Source organism: Salarias fasciatus, chromosome 16 (genome assembly GCF_902148845.1).
Source record: "Salarias fasciatus chromosome 16, fSalaFa1.1, whole genome shotgun sequence".
NCBI lineage: Eukaryota > Metazoa > Chordata > Actinopteri > Blenniiformes > Blenniidae > Salarias > Salarias fasciatus.
In genome coordinates, this window is record NC_043760.1 from 29195655 (window position 1) to 29215976 (window position 20322).

The 20322-nt window shown below is 43.1% G+C and overlaps 1 protein-coding gene across 2 annotated transcripts in view; it reads left to right on the plus strand.

Annotated features, from left to right (window-relative positions):
• The first annotated feature begins 19585 nt into the window (after positions 1 to 19585).
• Positions 19586 to 20322, plus strand: part of st6gal2a (ST6 beta-galactosamide alpha-2,6-sialyltranferase 2a) — a 33580-nt gene continuing 32843 nt past the window's right edge. Inside the window, exon 1 of one of the 2 annotated variants that reach the window (XM_030111872.1) lies at positions 19586 to 19820. The gene's annotated coding sequence lies outside the window, so the exon portion shown is untranslated. The remainder of the gene's footprint in view (positions 19821 to 20322) is intronic. The other variant, XM_030111873.1, reaches the window with a different exon arrangement.

Sequence of the window (20322 nt, forward strand, 5' to 3'; positions counted from 1 at the left end):
GACGGCCTCTGTACAGGCCTTTAGTCATGCAATACAAGATAGCACCACAGACATGTAATTACGCTGTAACGTGCATGTAAGTACGCTTTAAAATGCATGTAATTACACATTAAAATGCATGTGATTACACTTTAAAAAGACGTAATTACGCTACGCATGTAATTACACATTAAAACACATGTAGTTACACATTAAAGCGCATGTCATTACAGTTTGAAACGCTTGCAATTACACATTAAAACACATAATTACACTTCGCATGTAATTACACATTAAAACACGTGCAATTACCGTATTGGCCCGAATATCCGACGACTCTGATTATAAGACGACCCCTTTTTTTCAAATATCATTTTGTGAAAGTAAAAATATGTTGAAGACAATAAGGTTACTCATAAAATAACTTATTATTGTACAATTATTCAAAACCCAAAAACTCACAACAGAGAAAACATTTCACGTGATTTAAGATTAAAAAAAAATTGTTGCAGTATTAAATCAAAAATATTTTCTCTTTCTCAAAATAAGCAACAATAAGCAACAATTAAGTACCTCAAAGGTTCAATAACTGCATTAATGATGGAAATAACTCTATAACCATCAAATTCAAGTTCTATTCCGCTTCATGAACATTAATAATTCAGCAGTCTGTGAATGTTGGATTCAGTTCTGCATGTAGAGAACAGTTCTTCAGAAAGAAAGCAGGAGATTTCAGCTGGTCTGAGCGTTTATTACTTTCTCCTGAAGGGACTGTAAAACTGAAACAAACCAGATCTACATATAAGTGAACATAAACACAAAATGTGTCACAAGATACATCACTGTCTAAAAGCAAAACAAGTCAGTATTTAAAATCAAAGCCGCTAGCTCAATGCTAACTATTAATGGAAACGCCATTAACATGCTAAAAGTATTAACATCTGCGTTGAAACTTCAAAACAAACGGACAAACTCACAAGTATCAATTTCACCTCCATCCTGAACATCAACTAAGTACATTCCAGTACTTACAGGCAGATATTTTCGATGCGCTGTTTGAAATGAACCCTAGAAAAACAAACAGCAGCCACACTGCTCAGTCTTCTTCTCACACTGCTGTAGGCTTACACTCTGTCCAACTCACTACCGCCCCCTAACGGGGCGGCTGAGTCACTGCATGCAAGCAGAGGCAGTACAGGTCACTGGTACTTTGGCTCCATCTAGTCCTCGATTATAGCACGACCCCATTTTTGAGAATACCGTTCCTGGAATAAAATATCGTCTTATATTCGGGCCAATACGCTACATACGTAATTACACAGTAAAACATATGTAATTAGACTTTAAAAACATCAAGACATATAATTACGCTTCACATGTAATTAGACATTAAAACACATATAATTGCGCTTCGCATGTAATTGCACAGTAAAACGCATGTATTTACACTTTAAAATGTTTGTAATTTCACATTAAAACATATCAAATTACGCTTCGCATATAATTACACAGTAAAATGCATGTAATTACACTTTAAAATGACTGCAATTACACTACACATGTTTTTACACAGTAAAATGCATGTATTTACACTTTAAATGCTTGTAATTACACATTAAAGGACAAATAATTACATTTTGCATGTAATTACACAGTAAAACGCATATAACTATGAATTAAAACGCATGTAATTACACATTAAAGCGCACGCAATTATGCTACGCATGTCATTACATAGTAAAACACATGTATTTACACTTTAAAATGCTTGTAATTGCATATTAAAACACATGTAATTATGCTTCCCATGTAATTACACATTAAAATGCATGTAATTACACTGTAAAACACATGTAATTAGGCTTTGCATGTAATTACACATTAAAACGCATGTAATTACGCTACACATGTAATTATGCAGTAAAATGCATATATTTACACTTTAAAATGCTTGTAATTACACATTAAAAAGTATGTAATTATGCTGTAATGCACATGTAATGATGCTACGCATGTAATTGCACAATAAAACGCATGCAATTAAACATTAAAATGCATTCAATTATGCATTAAAATGTTTATAATTACACTACATATGTAATTACACATTAAAACACATGCAATTAAACATTAAAACACGAGAAATTACACATTAAAATGCATGTAATTACGCTACATATGTAATTACACATTAAAACGCATGTAATTAAACATTAATATGCATGTAATTACTCTACACATGTAATCACGCTGTAAACGCATGTATTTACACTTTAAAATGCTTGTAATTACACATTAAAACGCATGTAATTACGCTGTAATGCACATGTAATTAATCTACACATGTAATTACACTTTGAAACGCATGCAATTACGCTGTAACACACATGTAATTACACTTTAAAGCACACACAATTACGCTACGCATGTAATTACACTTTAAAACGCATGTAATTACACTTTAAAACGCATGTAATTACACTTTAAAACACTTTTTTTTCTTGAACCTACTATCCTCTGTAATTTCTACAGTGGTATTTTTATTTTTTGTCTAAATAAGGCCTAAAAGCAGGCTGATGTGTTTTCCACAGGGCACACTCACTGTCTGCAGGTATCTTAGATAACAGAAGGTTGTCTCACTTAGAAGTAGCCTCAACAAAATTGGCTTGAAGGCCAAGGAGAGTCCGTGTTCCATCATGGCACTGTTGAATTTCTGGTTGTGGGTGCTGAAGGCGTTTGACTACAGCTCCACTCACCGCTGGGCGAAATGCGCATGGTTGCCCTACTGCAGTCAGAGGACTTGGTCATCACTGGATGACAGATGACCACTAGCACACAGCAGCGGTCCAACAGGTGACTGCAGAGAGCACAATATCCTGTGAGCTTTCCCATCTGTCATGGGCCAACCTTTCCCCTCAAGATCCAAGAGCTGTTGGACAGAGAGGCGTTGTGCATTCAAGCTGTAGCACATACTCCTCTCCAAATAATGGATTGATCATGTTATGTGTGGACTACTGTTTGCTTAATGCAAAGACAAGGAAGGATGCTTATCCCCTGACTCAAACTGAAGAGTTCCTGGATGTCCTGTTCCTGGATGGCGGTCAGTAGTTTTCAATACTGGACCTTGCCAGTGGGTACAATCAGGTGCCCATTTAAACTCATTAAACCCTTAATCCTTGAAATAGATGCCAGTCAGGCTGGACTTGGGGATGTGTTTTGCCAGGAGGGGAAGTGACGACCAACTACTTTAGAAAGCAGCGGCCTCTGACCCACCTGTCCAACTACAGCTCCCAAAAACTGGAGTTCCTGGCATTAAAATTGGCAGTGATGCAGAAATTTAGACATTATCTACTTGTAAAAAAAACTGTAGTGTTCACTGATAACAACCCCCTCAGCTATCTGCAATCAGTTGAACGGGGGGGGGGGGGGGGGGGGGGGTCAACAGTGGGCATCAGAGTTGGCAGTGTTTGATTTTGAAGTCAAGTATTGACCTCCCGGTCAATAGTCAGGCAATCATAATGCAGATGCCGGGTCCCACTAGCAACAGCCCCAGAGCACATTCTCCCTCTTTCTGTGTTTGAACATGCTGACGAAATCCATTGACTATCAGAAGACACGCCAAAAGTTGCCCCTGCTGTTGTTGGTGATGGTTGCTCTTCCAACACAGCTTAAAGTTGGGTACCTGGTTCTTCAGGCAGCAGATCCAGTGATTGGTTCTTCCCTGCAGTAATCACTGCATGCTGGTTAAAGCACTACAACCAAAAGTTCGCACATTTAGTGGAGGGTTGACCAACTCTAACCCCTTGGACATCATTTCCAACGAATTGACCCTGTTGGACAAAGGTAATGATGGATGGGAACGAGTTCTCCAAATTTGTCAGATCAGTGAGCCGGTATGGTGGCCCAGATGCTGACATAAAAATGGTTCTATATGTGACCAAGGGGAAGTGAAACTGAAATTAGGAGTGGTACTGTCACTTTAAAATCACCGCAGGGCTAGTCTGGCGAGAGCTGACTTCAAGTGAGATTTTAAAAAACTCAGGGAGAACAGGAGGGAAAAGATACACGCGCAAGTGTCTGGAGAAAGAAGGTGATTGAGGTGTGCTGGTTGGGCTATTTCACCACCACGCTGAGAGAGATTGAGCTACAGAACAGCGTGAGTGATCTTTGTCAGTGTGTGAAGTTAATATCATTTGTTCTGTATACTCTGAGTACAATGGTTTTCAATTGTGTTCTGTGAATTCAGAGGGGAGATTCGCAGTGTTCCAGGTGTGTGTGTGTTCATGCACAGGTCAACCACAGGAGTGGAAGTAAGTTTATAATATTTTGTGTGTGAACTATGTTTGAAGGCATGTTAATATGGTTGTACTGTAAAGTTTGTGTTGTTTATAAAGTTCCATTTCATGCATTTACTGAAATTGGTGAATATTTTTGTTTGAAGAAACTCCTTCTGATGTATTATATCTGTGTTGTCTCTGTTTAGGAGAGAGAGCTAGTACTGTTGTCTATATCACTACCATATTTGTACGTATTGATTTTGTTTCACAACATTTCTGCTTCTACTGTGAACTACCAACCTCAATCCTGTCACATGAATGCTGACTCTAATGCTGTTAACTCTGTTGGGGAATAAAATCCCTCATAAAATTTATATTGTGTCCAATCCAGTCATTGCATGACCTGGATATATATACCCATGGTGTGCCTGGAAGCATTCACAGTGTTTAAGGGAAGAGTTTTTTAAAGGATTGCTTGAAACGACTATGAGGGGAAAGGGCAATGTGAAAGATGTAATCAAGCATTGCATCATTTGTGAAGTACATTTCCCTGGTTACAGAAAAGAAAATGGCTGCAACACCTGCCTCAAGTGCTCTGCTCACTACACAACAGTGCACCAATCAACAGGCTGTATTCGCCATGTGAACTCGTGTTTGCTGAGAAAGCCTGTGGATTTCCAGTTGGATGTCGGACTGTCTGAGAGTGTGGTGACTGTCAGTTTTTGGTTTTTTTTTTTTATCTCATAAGTTAGGTTTAGTGGGACTTTTAATTCACTGGTTTTGTTGTTATATTTTCACTTTTTTAGATGTTTAATGGCCATTGTGCAGTCTTTGAGTTATATTTGATTTAGAGTTGTGGATCTTGTGTTTAGTGACACCCTTTGGCAGGATATTTTATTATCTATGATTCTTAAATGCATGTACTGGCAAACCTCCAATGATTATTGATTCTTAAACGTGCGCAGTTGGGATTGTGTTGGAGTGTGTAAATCCCATCTATCTTATTATATATTTTTTTTCATTTCTAGTCTGCTGTTTTATAGTGTCGTCTGGATCTGGTACTGTGTGGTGTGGTGATTTTCTTTTGTCCTAGATCACCTTCCAGCGTAGCTTCTCTTATCTCGATGTGGATAACAATACGCCAGTCACAAGTCATATCAAACAATAGAACCTTTTTATAGGAAATGAGGACATAGACACACTGAGCTCTGGACTCTGGTTCCTACTCTGATCATGAGCAGCTCACACAGTGTGCAGGGTGTGTGTTCATGCAGCCGCCTCACACAGGAGGGACAAGGTCTCACTACATGATGTTCGCAACACAGGTGTTCTGTATTCTTCTCCTGCAGACTTGTTTGTTCCAGTCAGTCGTTACCCAGTCTCGAGCGCTGGCTCTCGGTCTGGATGAACCGTCTCCAACCGTCCCTCCCCTCCGCGGTGTTGTTCACCCCTGCCGCTTCTACTCTTGGCACCAACCTTTCTTAATAAGAACACACTCCAACACACCCTCAGCTATTCTCCTTTACTTTCACTCTGCCATTATGACACTGAACTCCTTTGGTAAATATGTTTGAGTAAGCATCCCCTCTAGTCCAGATCTACTCTCTGATCCTCTTACAGGCAGAAAACTTTTGCCAGGTGCTCTTAACCCTCTTAGTTTTTGACCAACAGACCACAACTCCAGCAATATGAACAATATTGCTCCACTCTATTCTGGTCAGTATGATTGTTTAATTACTGCACTCAGCTCTAAGGAGTTAATCACCAGATCACCAATCGTTGCCACACTAGCTTATTAAACTTGCAATTCCTAACAGTAGCCTTAGCCCTCCTGTCACCTGTGGTTTAGTGGTCATGTTTGAAGAAAGTGTGTTTATGGAGAATCACAGTTCTGGTCTTTGTTGTGAAATCTGGATCAGTGGATGAAAATGTTTGCTGAATGGAGCTGACCCAAGAGCACCTGGAAGGTCTTTGACTCTACAAACACAGCGAATGTCATGAAGAGATGTCAAGCATCTGTTTCTGTAATGATGAGGCCTTTTTGTCTATATTTGTCCCTCCTGGGTCGCTGAGTCCATCCATCGCTGCTGAGCGCAGGAGGAAATGTGGAACAGAAAAGGCTCAAGCAGCAGGTCTCCCAACACATCCATCATCCTCCATTCTTCCTAATGCACATGTAATATTTAAGTGGAACAAAGTAGGTGTGGGAGCGAGGCAAGACGAAGGAGGCAGAGGAGCAGGAGAAAGGCCCTCACATACCTTTTATTCTCTTTCAAAGAAATGCAGAAGTATTGGGTCTTCAGCGTGTTCCGCGGAGACTTCTTTTAACAAATGCTCCTTCATTGTTTCCACTGATATTTCCCTTTGGTATTAAAATGGTGTCTTGTCTCTGTGTTCATCATGTGCTGTAGGTTTTGCTGTCAGGTCGGCCTTTGAAAACATATTTATGAAACATGAGTCACGTCTGTTTTCCTGAACTCTTCCTTTCCGACCACATTTATTGAGAACTTTTCCACTGAGAACTCAACCCAGTCTCACTCCAGACTGTGTAACAGCTACGTTGGTCCACAGCACATGCAGTAGTCATGTCAGGAAAAACGCCTGGAGTGTGTTACAGTGCTGTTTGATCATCCAAGTCTGTCCTATGGGCATTTCTTCAGGTCACGGGACTGTTGTCTCTCTGCTACTCTGATGAAAAGCATGGTGGACATCTCTTCCATTTTGGGTGGAAAATGCTGTATTTCAAGATAGTTTGAAGACTTACCTTCATTTTGACGACTTTTCTAGATACAGATGATCACTTTATTCCCATATTCTGTGTTCAATTGATGTACGCAAACTGTAGTTTTTTTTCCTTTTGGTGTATGTTTGGCGTAATTTCCTTGTTGCTACAGACGTGTTTGAAGCCCCCTCCTCCACCAGCTCCAGGATTACCTTCTGCTGCTACAACAGAAATTTCCTCCGTCAAACACTGCACTTTTTAATCTCACCCCCTCCTCAGCTGTCGCCGGGTCGTGTAGACAGCCGATTAGCTTAGCCACTGGCTAGCTCGTTCGCAAACTAGCATCGTAATCCAGGCAGTGTCCAGAACCGACGGTATCAACAGTTAATCCGTGAGGCAGTCAGTGGTCAAAAAACAGTGAAGCACCAAAACACACAGGTCAGTGACACACACACAAGAAACGGCGCCACACACAGGAAACTTGTCTGGTTGTGAACCCAGAACATTCTCACTGTGAGGCAAGAGAGCTTAATCACTGCTCCACCATGCAGCCCTTCACTTTAAAATCATCAGCTAAAATAATGTTGATTTGATAGTTACCTCTTTTTTTCCCCACCACTTAATATTCGTATTCATTAAAGACTGCAATCAAACACGTTTGTGGTGCCATTTAAACACTGCGCATTTCATTCTCTTTCAGAGAATAAAGTGAAGAAAAGTTAAAGTCCTGAACCGCTGTTAAGGATGGATTATAGTAAAAGAACTTTTGATGCTTTTGGTGCTAAACACAAAAACATTACAAAGAGGCTGTAGTGGAGAATATGTTTCATATGCCTCCCCAGAAAACGACACATCAAAAAACTGCAATACTTTGCAAACAGGTCTTTCAGTCTAAATGACCAATAAAAACACTCATCACAAATATGAAGAAGAGGTCGTCATCTGCATATGAAGTAAATACAAACAACTTCCAGTCACTGCTCAACATAAGATGAGTGAAGGTCTTGTCTTCAGTAATTAGCCTGTTAGGTGACAGTTAGCAATTCTAGCCAAGGCAAGTGGACAAAAATAAAATAAAAATCACACACAACCAAATATCAGGGTGAAATACAGACACCAGATGTTGGATTAGGTGTGCCCATCTCCAATTCCAAGAAACATTTATAACGTTTGAGAGACGCTCACCTCTTCAACCTAACCTGTTGAAGAGGTATCCTTCAATGTAAAAGTCAAAAAGATGTCTATTCTGTCATCCTGTCTGAGGTCTTCTGCCACCAGAACGTTTGTCTGACACACCAACAGCACGTCTCCTCAGCCCCTGTCCAAACCAGTGGTGTAACCTCTGACCCGTGCTTATCACTCACTGCCAGTATCAGCTTCTCCGTCTCAGCCTCCGTCGTTTGTTCAGAGCCAGTCTCTCCAAAGCATACATCATGGCGGTTTCACCTCTTTCCTTCCACTCGTTCAGCTCTGACGCTGGACTCCACCCACTCCATCCGGCCTCCTCTCTCCTCTTTACCTCTTCTGTCCACTGTTTGCTACACTGCATGTTTGACCGCAGGCGCTTGATCTCATCCACCCACACCACATCTACATCTACTTCTACATCTTTCGACCTGCAGTGTTGTCATTTTTGGCCCATCATATCCTCAGTCAACCTAATCAGGGTAAAGATGTTCTGGTGGTTACATTTAAAAATCCCCTTGTCCCACACCAAACCCTCGCCGTTCTCCGTGAGCCATGTTTTGGGCGTTTAACTCACCCTGTCTGGATGATGTACAGCGGGGTGTCGGATGGTCGTGAGAGACAGAAGAGAAACAGATCACTCTCCGTGATGCTTGTTGTCAGCTGGGACTCAAACAGGGGTCTGCTGGGTCAGAAGTCCTGCCCACAGCCCACCTGCCTCAGCACCAGTAGCAAAACCACCGTTTCTCCCTCTCCATGGAGGGTGACATCTCACAGAGCTGGGTCAGTTTCCAGGCGGCAGAGGCAGATTAAACAGTTGCACATGTATCATCGTTAGTTTAATCATGGTTTCCAGGCTCCTGTGTATTAAACCTTGCGTGCTTTGTCTGGACCTTGTTTGGATCGATTCAGTGTAGTGTCTGTCATCACGCAGTTCTGTCTGGATTCTTGTGGCGTCTTGAGCCCATGGCCTTGCTTTCAATGATTTCTCTGACTGTCGGAAGTCTTTGCGGGGTTTGGAGAGGTTTAAGTGGGTCCTGTGGACTCACTTGACTGCTGCCTCCCTGTGCAAAGTAATTTTATGATTCACTATCTTACGGAACTCATCTTTTCTTTGAGCGCTGTGCTTGCTTTGTCAACGGGTGTCTGTTTTTCTAAAGATTAATCGATGAGAGTGTGCAGCCAAAATAACAAAACTGAGCATGACAAACCTTAACAGCCCTGAAGGTTTCTAAAAACAGCTTATGAATAGTGAAAGGTGCAAACACAAACACTAATTAACATAGCATTTGCATGAGGCTCGGTGATTTAATGGCATCACGAACTCTTCAAGACGTTTCCTGCTTCACACCCAGCGTTGGCTCTGGGACTGGCAGGTTGGGTCCTGGACAGGACTCCACACACACACACACACACACACACACACACGATCTATAGTTCATGTAACGTCTTGGCTGGGAATGCTAAGCTGTTAACAAGACAAAAGAGAACATCCATCCGTCCATCCATCCGTCCATCCATCCATCTGTCCGTCCACCCGTCCTTCCATCCATTCATGACCTGTCACGGACTGACAGCCTTTCTGTAAAGAGTATCTTTACCTTTATGTCATTTCAGGAAGTGTGTTTTCTCACCCCTGACTCGTCTTTCAGTGTTGAATACATCGGCCCACCCTCATTGTTTCCTTTGACACTTATGTCACTCAGTCTTTCCCTCTTCCATTAGAATGGTGTCCTGTAACTGGTCTCTGTGGGATCTAATGACTGTCGTGGCAGAAATGTGACGGTCGGTCCTGGGTTGGGCCGGGGGAGGACACTGGATCACAGTCTTCACAATACTGGAGTGGAGACAGTGAGCAAAACCTCAGGAGATGGAAAGAGCTCGATGACATAGAGTTTACTCTCACAAAGACAGCAGACCAGAGTCAAAACCCGGATCAAGAGTGAAAACAGGCATTTCACGTCCTCTCTTACATCCTGTTGAACTCCTCTCATGGTGGAGCAGAGCACTGCGCCCCTCCTTTAGAAAACTAAGCCCTTCACGATTCCATGAATAATCATGTCAACTTTAAAGATTATTGATCTCTTCAGCTACCTAGCCCAAGTATTTCTACCCGACTCCACTAGTTTACCTCATTGAGCCTTTTCTGAGGACTGACTCTTCCTGTTTTATTTTTCAAACATCTTTACTGAGTTCAACGTGGTTGAGGAATGATCCTTTTTAAGACTCTTAAAGCATATCATACAAAGGACGAACTTTATCTGAAATTTCATTATAGGCTATACAATGCATGTCCGTATTTCTACAGCGAAGGAGCTTTCACCAGAAAAGAACAGACAATCATCACCCCTGCTTAATGTCAGGGTCGTTTTGGTCAGAAGATAATCAGCATTTAAAGGTCTTTCATTTCTCAGTAGCTCACCTCCATCGGTCATTGCGTTAATGTCAGGCAGGTATAAATACTGACCTTGATATTAAGAGCAACACTGTGAGGAACTCCCTCAGACCAGACGGTAAACTGGACCTGACGGACCGGGGACTTCAAGCATCAACACAGAAACAGATGCTGAAGTTTCCTTCAAACCGCCGGTGACTCTTCCACAGTCGGTCGTTTAAAGGTTGAAACGCTTCACGTTACAGGCCTTCACGGTTTGGCCCTCTTGGTGAGCTGAGTGACGTCCTCATGCTCAAACTGGACAACATGTATAAGACTGGATTATGCTATTTTTAGCACACACTACTGTTTTTCTGTGCCATAAACAATTCATGCGTTAGTTTTAGAGGCATTTGATTATTTTCTTCATTTTAAACCAGTGCACAGGTATTTTTGGAGTTAACTGAATAGTTAAAACACTCAGCAGGAACATAGAGGCAATGTTAACAACTTGAGTGTTGTGTTTCCAGAGATCTTCGAAGAGAAAAACAGCAGATGTTTGTGTTTGTCCTGTTGTTTTATTTCACTGTTGAGTTTCATTGATTTTGAACAGAGGCCAGACTGAAACGCCCCCCCTTCCGTGACGGGGACCCTCTGCCCCGGTTACTGATGCCCAGGGCTGTAACACTAACTGTACATCCAGTCCTTCACAGATTTTGAGCACAATGTAGGTGTTTTAGATATAAAGTTTCATAGAATTCAGAGAGCAGCACTCGGGTTTCCATACATACAGGCCCTGCCAGCAGGCCTGTAGGTTTCTCCATTATAGCTGTGAGATGAGCTCATGACGCCCATTGAGAGACGCATCCCCGCCAGACAGAACCGTCCGCAGCAGACTCGCTGCCGTCCCAGCTCAGCTTCTCACGCATGGGTGTGTGAGGGTGAACATGAGCCTGATCGGGCGCTCTCAGGGGTCTCGTCCTTCAGCCCGTCGTCCCCTCGTCAAACACCTCCGCCGGCGTGGCGTCGTGGTGAACGAGTCCATTAAACCAGCCCGGCTGTTCAAATCGGCCGAGATGCAGCGATCGGGGGAAACAGATGGCATGAAATGACCTGGATATTGGAGGCTGGGAACGCCGGAGCACATCGGTGTGTCGCCATGGAAACCGTCACGCTTTCGCAGGTTTCTAATGCCCACAATTAGCTGAGAAGAAAAACAAAGTGTGGGGAGATTAGAGAGACCGCCAGATGTTCTGATGTGAATTAGCAGTGGAGGGAGGCTCTGACTGCCTGCTGATTCATCGCAATCACAGCTACGATTCGCAGAAATGATTACGCAGGTAGCAGCAAACACTAAATGTGGAGCGGAAACAGTCGGGAGGCCTGTTCATCGTTCATCCAGGATTTAAGCTTCACTGTCTGTAAGAATTAAACATTTGTTCTTCAAAAAAAATAAAAAAAAATAAATAAAATTTAAATGTTTCTAACCACAGAATATGACTGAGCGATCTACTATCCATCATGCAGGAGTTGTTCAAATCCCTGAAAAAAATCAAGGGTTAGCATCACTTAAATTCCCTCATGGATGGAAAAAAAACTTAGATAGGCTCTGACACTATTGCAGAAAATATCATCCAAGCAAAACTCGTTATATTATCTGTTCTCTCACTTTTATAATATTAACAGCTGAGCGCCAGACTTATGTTTCAAAGTGTTCTGGAGAACAATAAGTGAAAGTGAAAGCCAAGGCTAACTGCACACAACCCCACAGCCAGGAGTTTGGTGTCAGTTCCTCTGTGTAATAATATCCTTCTTGATTCAATCACTTTTTCTCTAAAGTATTATTTTGGGAGTAATTCTGAAAACTCGTCAAACAGCTAAACCTCCAAGTTTGAACATACAAAGTAAAAATCCCTTTCAGACGCTAAGCAAAGCACCGTGATGCATTTAGCATTGTTTAGCATTTAGCTCCTTATCAGCTAATGAATTAAAAACACTGAGCATTTCACATCATACCTGAATCTTTACAGCAAACATTTTATTGACCGTAAGTGAAAAAAAGCCATTTTGGAATTTTTTTCTGCCAGAATACAGTAAACCATTTGACTCACACCAAGCTTCTGGTGAAAAGGTTCCAGTCAGTGTGCGGTGGTGCAGTGGTTGCTTTTTTCAGGGCTGATACCGATATTTACAGCCGATTTTATTTTGCAGTAAAGGTGAAAATAATGGTGTCAAAATTTTGAATAGTTCAAAGCCTCTTGGGCTTCCGTAGCTACTTCCTTTTTGTGTTTTGTAGGCTAACAGCTGAGTTTTCGGAGCGTTTCATTATTGTTCGGCTTTTTTTAAATGAGGGAAATATATGTCTGTCAGTCATGCATAACTAGCATTTGTGTTTTGTATTTAGTCAGTGAAATGTTGCTCAGTTTAATTTGTTCCAGCAAGTTCCACGACTGTTGTGCTAACTGTTAGCATGTCAATGGGTTCTCCGATACAAGTCAGCATAAAGCTAGCTGGACTTTTTTCCATAATGCAAGTTGTGATTTCCTGTGTTTCAAAGCAGAATTCAGCCTCTACAGGATTAATTTGCCAGTCAGGAGACAAATCTCTTCTCTCCAGAGCTTGTTTCACTGACAAAACTTCTCTCTATGCATGTGTATCTATTAGGGGCGTCTTTAAATATTCGACAATTCGATGATTTGTTCGAAGGGCCTGATTTGATTCCAATCATGCAGTCGAAGCATCGCAAAATGTGGCTATGAAACAAGGACCATTTCATTACAGCTGTATGGGGGTGCTGAATGACTGATTTTACATAGAATTGCTTGTTATTTTCCAAATAAACATGATATAAATCCTATTTGATATACATGTTAGCCTATCAAATATACTGTGGATAAATTTACTTGTACTTTTATTCAATATTCTATCTATTTAGTGTTTGTGAATGAACCACCATGGTGAGTGGCACAATACAATTTTGCGCAGAGCTCCGTCACAGAGCAGCATCTCTGTGGTGATTTAGCTTAACTTTAAAAGGCTCACAATGTCGAGAAAAAGAAACAAAAACAAAACTTCAGACCAAATCAAAGATGATCCAAAAAAAGTCAAATGCAAGTTGTGTCCTTTCATATCACTTCACAACAACATGGCCTTCCACCTTAAACGGGTCAGTAGCCAGATAATTGGGCTAATAAAAGACGGTTATGTCACTCAATTCTCATTTTTAATGCTAACTTTTATTTCGTTTAATTGTAATATTTTAGGTTATTATTATTATATTATTATTTTTATTTATCTAAAAGGCTAATGCTATTTAATTTAGTTCTTTGTTTTTGCATGGATGTTGCGCTGTGAAACGACCCGACACAGCGCAATTCAGCCTATTTCATTTAATTTGAGCAGATAATGTGAGAAATTGTTTAGCCCAAAAAATTGAGCTTATCTGCAGAGCTTATAGATATAAATAAATTACAGAACGCCTCGACGCTCCGTGTGTTGTGTGAGCACCGCTCTACGCTGTGCCGCGCTGCTCCGACGTCCGTGTAGGCACCGCGCCGCAGCGCGCCCCACCCCCCCTCACCGCTCCGCCAAACAAGATGATAGATTCGACTATCAGTCGACGATTGGCAGGATCAGACGAATCAGACTCGACTATGGAAATTCTTAGTTGGGGACACCTCTAGTATCTATGGATCTATGCACATATATCATGGCTCTGCAGGCTTTCACTGCTCATTGGTTGTTAGTCCTGTTGGTTCTGAGTGTAACCAATCAGATGCTGCTGTGGGCGGGACAATGCTGGAGGCAGCGCATGCTGCAGGTAGAGAGACGGGGCTGAATGTGAGACAAAATAATCCCGTTTCATACTGATCTATCAGTCGTCGGATTAAAAAAAAGGCCGATGCCAATATGCGTCAAAATGTGGAATATCGGCGTCGCCCAGCTGATGAACCGTCGATCTCTGCGATGAACAGTGATCAGATACATTAAGCCCACCTCCTCCAGCACCGGTGTGGACGCGCTGAGCGTCCCACCTGGTCCTCTGCATTCCTTCCCGGCTCCTCACAGAGAGGCTGTGCCATAATGGAGCGTTGCTGAGTGACACACACCTGGAGAAGGACGATAAGCCCCTGAGTCAGGTGTGCAACAAAGAGCCGCCGAGCCGCCGGGGGGACGGCTGCTGGAGGCGCTTCAGCACAGGGTCTCAGAAACACACTTCCCACTGCCGCCTCACACTCCACTTTTCATCCACGGTCTGGGAACACACCAGCCAGTTCGTGTGAGTCATCTGCCTCCAAATGCCCCGTTATGGAGCTCCGCTCTGAGGAGAACAGCGTGTGTGTGCGTTATTTCAGGGGAGTATCTGTGAAAACTCCCCGGCCCATGTGTGCGCGGCCACTTGTGGGGAATATTTAGCAGCTCTGACACGACTCCTTGTTCCCCCTCCTGTCCCTGAGTGACCATCTGAGCAGCGTTCAGCGGCGAGGCAGGATGTTTCCACGGCGAGGCCCGGACCGGTGCTGCTGGTGTAGCGGTTCACCGGCAGCGGGCTGGATCTCTTTGTGCTGTGATTTATTATTCATTGGCACAGTTGTCCGTGCAGCAGTAATTGCAGCGTGCAGCCGCAGCGCCTGCATCTGACGGAGCACAAACGAATAAATAACTCTCGATGGCGAAGCCATTTGAACATTTGACATTTACTGATGAGGCAATTAAGGGAGCAGCGTAAAAACGTGCAACCTGCGCGCTTGTCCCAGCGCCGCACGGCCATGCACGCCACTAATTGTCTCTCACACGTGCACGCTCACAAATAAATTAAGCGGAACGCATTCACCCCCCCCCCCGATATCTGTTCCACAGCTCGTCCTGCATCTCAAGGCCCATAAAGGATGTAATAAAACAAAGACGGGTGGCTGCTCGACAACAAAGGCCCTGGGATTTAACTGTACTATGTTTTGCATATTTCGCACAGCTGTGCTTGTTTTGTGTGGCTTGGAGGCTCAAAGTAAAAAAAAAACACACACACACACTCACTCAGTTAGAACCTCAACACAAGCGGCCTTTTGTTCTTTAAAATGAGATAATACCACCAGCATCAGAAGAAAGACAAACTGCATCCAGCAGCTGTACATAATCACATTCCCACTGCTGTTTACTGATGCATACATGCGTTATGTGATTTCAGATCTTGTCACCTCGGTCTGATTAGAACCAAGCCGGAGCTTTTTTTCCCATGTCGACACGGAGAAGACGCAACTGTCCTTCAAAACTGGTGAAACAGCTGTAGAAGCTCCTGGGGCTCATCGTTGCTGCTATATGCTCAGGATGGTCAATAAAGCGGCAGGAAAGGATATTCCAATGGCTAAAGTGAAGATTTGGTGGTTTGCATTTAAGTCACATGACAGAACTCATCAATCTATGACTAAAAAACTGATCCATGATTGATGGACGAGACAAAAGCAAAGAGTAATCCTGTGATGTTTCTAGAAGCCATAAAAACCCAAAGCATCCACCGATCTGACAGGTTTTGGTCTCTGCATGATCACAGCTGCTACGCAAAGCTCTCCTCCTTCTGTCGGCTGCATCTTACAACCAGTTAACAGAGCAGCTCCACACCTGCAACAAACTCTAAATTTAATTCAATATAACCTCGTTTCATTCAACTGTGATCAAGTTGTGTGTGTGTGAGACAGAGAATGTGTTTCAAGTAATATTTCTATTTTCGTCGACTCCTTCACTTAAAAAGCTCGGAGAATTGAATGAATGCAGCGGACTGAGTGATTTTCTTTAATGCCACGGTTTAAACGCGTCTACTGTTCCTCCGTTTCTGCTCCCAGTCAGTTCAGCTCGCGTCTGAATCCTGTTTCTCCAGCCAGAGACGAGTCTGTAACCACTGACAGCTGAGCAGAGGTCGCTCCACGACAATGTCACCTGGAATACTTTGCATTTTTGGGAACTGAAAAGTGTACAAACCAGAAAAACTGTGTGAACAAGGGCTTAAGTGTCTTCATACAGTACAACAGGGGCGTCATAGGTTTTCAGTTCGGGGGGGCTTAAAGGGATACTTCAACATTTTGGCAAATTGGCCCATTTAGCGCAATTCCTCAGTCATTTTGAACAGCATACTTACTTTTTTTGTGAGGGCGAGCTGTTGTTTATCCAGAGGTGAGTCGGGGAAGGTTTTCGGGATGGACACAATAGAAGTGAATGGTATTTTTGGTTCCCCTCATCAAACTCATCAAATAAAAAAATCCGACAACCCCAGAACACTTTGGTGGACACGTTATAATCCGCACATTCACTACGCTGTGGAACACCAACAAATAATATTGTAGCGTTACGACACTGAAGCAAATACTGGGAACTACTTTTTCTTTTGAAATCACTACGCCCAGACGCCATGTTTAGTAAGTAGTTCCGTTTTAGCAATCTACACATAAACAACTCAATCTGGTAATTTTGCATTAATATTTCACAGCGTAGTGAATGTGAGGATTATAACGTGTCCACCAAAGTGTTTTGGGGTTGTTGGATTGTGTAATTGATGAGTTTGACGAGGGGGAACAAAAATACCATCCACTTCCATTGTGTCCGTCCCGAAAACCTTCCCCGACTCACCTCCGGATTAACAACAGCTCGCCCTCACAAAAAAAGTAAGTATGCTGTTCGAAATGACTAAGGAATTGTGCTAAATGGGCCAATTTGCCAAAATGTTGAAGTATCCCTTTAAGCCCCCAGGAGATGTGCAGGATGTGAGCAAAGGTAGCACAAAACTCCACAAACAGCTAACAAAACCTGAGGAATTATTCATTGTTACTGGGTTTTTTTTGACGCAGTAAAAGTAGAAATAAAGGTTTGCAGAGTAACAGAGTGTTTACAGCTGCTGTTCTCAAACTGGGTCTCTTTACCCCCAGTAGGTAGTGAGCCAGAGCTTGGGCTCTGTGAAAAAAATGAAAATAAAATGATAATAAATTAATAACCATCCTGTATCAGTAAAAAAAAAAAAAAAGAAGTGTATATCTACATGTAGGTGTAAACAAACTAATTCCTCCCACAGCTATGGACCAATAAAAACCCTGACCTGAGTGATGCAGATCTCTAAATCTGTGATCATTACTCTCATCACTCACAGCTCCTGCCTCTACTCAGCGTTTCTATCCAGTGATGATGGAAACATTTAAATCAGCTTCTTCATCGAGTGGAGCTGAGTCTCAACCAGCAGAATGAGGAGAGGTCAGGACCTTCATCTGGAGTTTGGTTCCAGTGAGAACAGAGACAGAAGAACAAGATGAAGCCATGAAGCCACCGAGTTAAAGCAGAACCTGGTTATCAAAAACCAGAGTTAAACAGAAGAGAGAGTGAGGAGAACATCAGCCTGAAAACAGGAAGGGTGAATTTGGCTATGACTTCAGAAACAGCGAGGGGCTTCTGGTTTGGTGGCAGAGGAGGATCTGAGTCTGTTTGCCATCAATCAATCAAGAAGAGAGAAACTGTGTCGCGACAAACAGGTTCAGCTTCTCACTAGTTTAACCTGTCAGTGATGTGAGTGATAAGACTAGTTGCATCTATTTACTGGATGACTGTAACTGTTCTATGTTTGTCTCTTTTCTGCCAATGAGTCAAAGTGGCAATAAGCGTTGAACCTCTTGAGAAGGGTTTGAGCTGTTTGTTCAACAAACCGTTCTCATCTGGACTGGTTCAGTGTTCATACTGTTCAACTAAAGATGAAGGAAACTCTGGTATGAAGCTTCACAACTGCACACTTTATTTTTAGCCCTGCTCATGTTCTGAAAGCTGTAAAAGCTGTAAATTAAAATTGTAAATGCTGTGAAGGGAAATTGTAGCTTCAGTAAGTCTTTGCCTGTGTTTAAAATGATAGAAATTGCATTGATATTACTCCAATTTCATTTAGTTAAGTTCAGATCTTAAATATTTAGGTTTGAAAGTTCAAAAAATAGATAATTTATTTGGCATTTGGGGTTACAAATGGCTAACCTCGTAAACCAGCCCTGCCCACTTGATAGCTCCACAATCCAAATGTGGTGTGCAAATATGGTTTACCAGGCTGACAAATGGCAGATTGTGTTTAATTAACTTGAGGATTATGAGTAGTCCTTGCAAAACGTTCTCCCCTGTCGAGATCCCTGGATTAAAAAGTCTGAGAACCCTGGTTTATAATGATAAATACAGGTTTCTATTTGTCAGACAAGGAGCATTTGGTTTAATAACATGGGACTTTCTGCTTTTAGCTGGAGCTAACTAGCTGTTACTACCAGCAGTGATCAATACTTACTTTACTGAAAACCTGTTTTATATCCATCTTTCACCCATCCCTGCACGCTCTTCTCCTCATCAGCTCTCTGAGCTTCAGCAGCAGCAGCCTGCAGGTACCGGCTGACCGTGAGGCCACAGGGAAAACCTGGACTGGATTCTCAGTGCTGAGGTCGTTCTCTGTATGAACAAGTGGAATGGATTCACCGAAACTGACAGATTATTGATCATATATGAGTGAATAATGAACGATGAATGAATGAAAGATGAATGATATGCTTATTTATTCAAACTCATATTGTCTCCAGTGTCTTTTTTTGATATATTTTTTTCTTTCAAAACGAGGATTGTGGGAGGGAACATCGAGGTTGCCAAACAAGCAGCACCACATTCCGTATTTTTTCGGCTTCTCGTTCATCGGGTTTGTTTCGGTTTAATGTCAGAATTGAGTTTATTTTTCTCAGAACTCTGAATTTTCCTTAAAAATTCTAATTTATCAGTTTCTTACTTTTATCAGAGTTGAGACTTAATTCTTCAGAACTCTGATTTTATTCTCAAAAATTATGATTTCAATCTCAGTTTTCTGACTTATTTAACCCTATTAATTCTAAGAAATTAGCCACTGTCATTTCTTTGGTGGTTTTTTTGTAAGTTTAACCCAAATCCCTCATAATTCCTTAATTTGCCGCTGAAACGTTCCTCCTCGTGATGTTCGGTTTTGCTCCGGGCCCACAGGGCGGGGGGCGGGGCCTCCGCTCTGACTCCGCCCCCCAAAAATCGGATGTGGATGCGAGAAAAAAAAAAAAGGCCAGCAACAATGTGACAGACAACAGAGCCGCTGCGCTCCGAGTCCGAGTGCTGCTGCTGCTGCTGGAAACCTCCACAGAGGAGCGGGTCTCTGACCGAGCCGAGCCGAGCCGAGCCGAGCCGAGCCGAGCCGCGCAGCACAGCCGACTGGCGCGCGATGCCGGGGCGGACCGCAGCATCCAGCGGGGCGCGAGCGGCGCTGTAGGTGAGGCTTTGTTCGCGTTCTGATGCCTTTCATGCAGGTCTCTCTCCGTGCGTGCATGTGCGCGTCGCCCCTGCACACACAGAGGGGAGGATGTGCGTGCACGACGTTTTGGTCCAGAGCGGCGCCTCGTGCGTGGCTGCGGACCGAGGACCGCGGGTCGGTACCGGGGAGCCGCTTCGGCATCACGGGGCGCCGCTTCCATCCGCACGTCAATCAGTTCAGCAGCCGCTTCACAAAGGACGCTCCAATAAACACGATGCGCGCGCACGCACGCACGCACGCACGCACGCACAGAGCAGAGTTCAAGGCTGTGTTTGTTGCCGAGGCACCATTGAGCCCGTCTCTCCGCGGTTTTTCGGGGATCTGCCTCCCGTGGGCCCGCGGAGGAGGTGCGGAGCCGTCCTGCTCCTCCAGGCTCCTCCAGGCTCCTCCAGGCTCCGACCACCGCACTGCCCGCGGTGCAGGGAAGCCCAGGAGCAGCGTGCACAGGGCCGAGGTCCAC